Source organism: Neophocaena asiaeorientalis, unplaced genomic scaffold (genome assembly GCF_003031525.2).
Source record: "Neophocaena asiaeorientalis asiaeorientalis breed wild unplaced genomic scaffold, Neophocaena_asiaeorientalis_V1.1 scaffold271, whole genome shotgun sequence".
Classification (NCBI taxonomy): domain Eukaryota; kingdom Metazoa; phylum Chordata; class Mammalia; order Artiodactyla; family Phocoenidae; genus Neophocaena; species Neophocaena asiaeorientalis.
This window is the reverse complement of record NW_020175318.1, coordinates 451855-455894: the sequence shown is the minus strand read 5'-3', so window position 1 is coordinate 455894 and position 4040 is coordinate 451855.

The window sequence follows — 4040 nt, the reverse complement described above, 5'->3', positions numbered from 1 at the left end:
GTTACATTTTCTCATTTATATATATATATATATATATATATAAATTATATATATACTGATATATAATATCTCATAATATTATTATCCTCTTTTTATAAGTAAGGAATTTAGCTAAGAGAAATTAAATAAATTGATCAAGTTTGCAGCTCAGACATCAGCAGAGGCTGAATTTAAGAATCTGACTCTGACTTCGAGTCTCATTGTCTCATATAATATATGATCAATAAAGGTGTTAGTTGTTTGATATTAGTTGAAAAAGTTATATTTATCACTCAATCATTTTCTTACAGTCCCTACATATTTTCATTTGCTGTTTATAGAGATTTGGGAAATGGGGTGGATTTTAATTGTTTCAATCATTTAATGCTTGGTGGTATGAGTACCTCAATAAATAATTCACATGTGGGAATTTTGACTCTATAAATACACTTATGAGGTGTAAATAGCTAAAGGTCAATTTAATCCTTCTCTTTTCTCTTTATTCAAAATGCAAACTGTATAAAATCAAATTTAATATAAAGTTATTGCTGCCTGGAAAGGAGCTAGAGAAAGTATTTGCTATTTAAAATGATTTATTGCAAACAGATTAGAAAAACAGGAAACACTTTGTCATTACACACACACACACAAAGTAACCCTCTAGTAGGATGAAGCATTTTCCTAATAAAGTTGGTGGGTGGCTGTAAACACATGTATAACTCTGAGCAATTTCAAACCAGGCAATCCAGAAAGCTCAAGCTGGGAATATTTGGGCTTGAAACATACACATTTCGCCTGAGACGTTGTCCTTCAGCCTTGCAGCACTACTAATAAAGGTGCTAAAGCAAAGAGAGGCAAACCTCAAGTTCTTCTGTAGTACAGCAGATGTGTTCTTAACAATTGGAGAGAAGTCTTAGAAAAATACTTCTGTCACTGGTGTAGCTGACACTGCACAGGCAGTTCTTCTTCTTTTACCCTAGCCCTTCTATTTGAAATGTCTAGTGTAGAGGCAAGTGAGTGGTCCCAGATGAGACTAAGCGATGCTGGAAATGGAGCCGAGCTCTTCTAATACACCATTTTATACTGCATTTCTTGGACCAGTGTGCACCATCACCCCCACCCCCAACCCCTCCCCAAGTCCTCCCTTACTGAAGTTTAGCAGTCATTTGAAATTCTCCTGGCGTAATACATAATCCCTTATCTAATGCAAATATTGATTCAATACATTCAGTGAGTTGTGTTAGTTCTCATTTGCAATTCTATTTTTACAGAAGTTTATTTTCCATTATTTGTGCCTATTACAAAGTTTTATCTGCATGTGACAAAGTGGCATATTTATTACCTGTATACAATGTCCTCCTCCAAAGTCATCTTCTTCCTTGGTATTTCTTAGGCAGTTAATTAATTGCTAAACATGGTGGTCTAGTTCTTTAATTTTTATTTTCTGTCTATCTTCCTATTAAATCTGTTAAAGAAGATCATTTAAAAATATTCTGAATTCTATAAAGAATTGATGAAGGAAGTTAATTATTGACCCTTACTAGTCTTATGATTTGCCTAATTATGATAATTCTTAGTCATATAATACAAAATTCTAAACATTTCCCCCTCCCCCTAAGTGCTATAAAGTTGATCTTACGTTGTGTCAGGATTGTTCCGCAAATTAGTTTTTTGACACGATGCATTAAGAATGTCTCATCCAGCTGTTACTGTTAAGGAACTTAGAGACTTTAAGTTGGAGAAAGAGCTAACATTTATTGAGTGACCACTATATACAGACTAGTATATTATGCACTTCATATATTTTACTTTGTTATACACATCCATCTCTGTGAGGCAGACATTAATACTTCTGTTCAGTAGATAAGGACAAGAAACTTGAGATCTGTTAGACAGCTTGCCAGGTTAAAAGCTTGACTCTAATGCCAATGCGTCTGCCATCACCTTGTCACTACTTCTGTAAACATTTGTATATATTATTTAAAAAAAATTATTTACAAAAAGGTCATCGCATATATTCTTTAGATACACATACTTTCTCTGTTTTTGTCTTCTAACATACCTCTGTTTTTTAAACATTTTGATCCCATACTTCAATATTCACCATGCCCCAAATTACCCTCCTGATGGTACTCTTATTTTTTAATTACGTGATTGAGAATGAGTATATTGAGAATAGTATAAATAAAGCTGTTTTGCTTTCTTGCAGGTGGCCTAAATTCTGCTTCAATCACACTGCCCTCAGATAAGAATTTTTATTAATGTAAATCATGTAAGGCATGAGAAGGCATATTCCGTTAGGTACACTAGGGGCCCTAGTGACTGGATCTCAAGGGGAAGGAATAATAATAGCACCACCGTAACCACCACGAACCTGCATCAGTGAGAAAGATGCCATTTATTAGGCATTCTCAGAGTGCAGGATATTATACAGGCACTTTGTCCATATTATGTATCTTAGATATAGATTTGACTTGACATGTGTGAAGCACTCAGAACAGTGTCTGCTAGTAATTTTTACACAAATGTTTGCTTTTATCATTTTCATTATCATCATCAGCAGCAGCATCATCTCATTTAAAGTGTTCAGTGATCATTGGATGTAGGTATTATTATTCTCATTTTGTGGGTAAGGAAATTGAGGTTATTGAGGCTGAATTACTTGCCTGGTGAAAAAATAATAGAGAGTGAATTTCAACGCAGATATATATAATTTCTAAGACCATTTTCTTCCTGCTCAGCTACACTATGACACATGAGTGGGAATGGCCACAAGAAAAAAATGTTTCCCTGCTTCTGACCTTCACAAGGTGGGAATATCTTCCTGTCTTCTCTCAGGGAGTATGTCACACAGGGGGAATAATCCAGAAACCATGGCTGATGTTTTGACTGCACAGACCGCTGCTCAGAAATGTCCCTGTGGCTTTGAGGAGGAAGTGTCTTGGTTCCTGGGGGACCCTCCGAATGTCTAAGATGTTTTGATTGCTCTGCTTATCCCGGGGAAGATAACTGCTAACCCCTGTCTTCCCCAGGGTCTCTGATTTTCCATGCAGAACTGGACTCTAGTTCTATAAATGCTCATCTTGTCCTCTCCTTTGTCCCTTGTCATCACTTCTTCTGAACCTGACACCAGGTGTGTGCCATCTATTAACCTGTCATATTCATTGATCTCCCTAAGAAATCAAACTGTCCCTCTAATTCCCCTGCCTGATCTTTGTTTGCCAGAGCTTACTGACAAAAGTTTCCCCTGGAAAAAGAATAGTAGAGTCTATTCACTTTAGCCTTCACAGCCTCAAATGCTGTATAGTCAATATATAATTTTCTGTAAATTTTAAACTTTATGGCCTCATTGAAAATGAAAACTGTTTGCAGATAACTCTGATTTGACCTGCAAAGGTTGTAAGAAAACACAACAAAAGTAAACCTAGGGATTAAAGAAGTTTATAAAGAAAAGTATAAAACCTTTCCATTGACACTTTCATTTTTCAACAGAAAAAGACAGGTTGTACTTTGTAATTCATAAATATCCAAAGTCAAACTGATAACTAATTTTCTCCCTTTATTTTCTGGAAAATGTTGATGGAGGATTATAAACTCTCCAGTGTAGCTTAATATGCTTACAGTGAAGTTGTGGTCATTCCCTTTTCTGTTTAAGAACCTCAGGAAATTCTCCATTCCTTGATGACACCGTTCTTCAACCCCACGATGCCACCATAATTGCATGACTTCTTTGCCAAAACTAGGTCTTATTTTTAGAATAAGAATATCCTCATTTCATTATGTATCTGTCCAACTATTCATTCTTTCACCTATAAATTATTTTACTATTTAGCATTAACGCTGTGCTAGGAGCTTGTATTAGTCAATGTCTTAGCAGGATAACATGTGTTATTCTAGGTCTTTCAAACAGAGAGTCCAACACAGGAAATAAGTTAAAAACATATTGGATTCTCATTGTAGTATCATTTACAATAGCCAAGATATGGAAACAACCAAGTGTTCATCAATGGATGAATGGATAAAGAAGATGTGATTTTATATATATATATATATATATATAT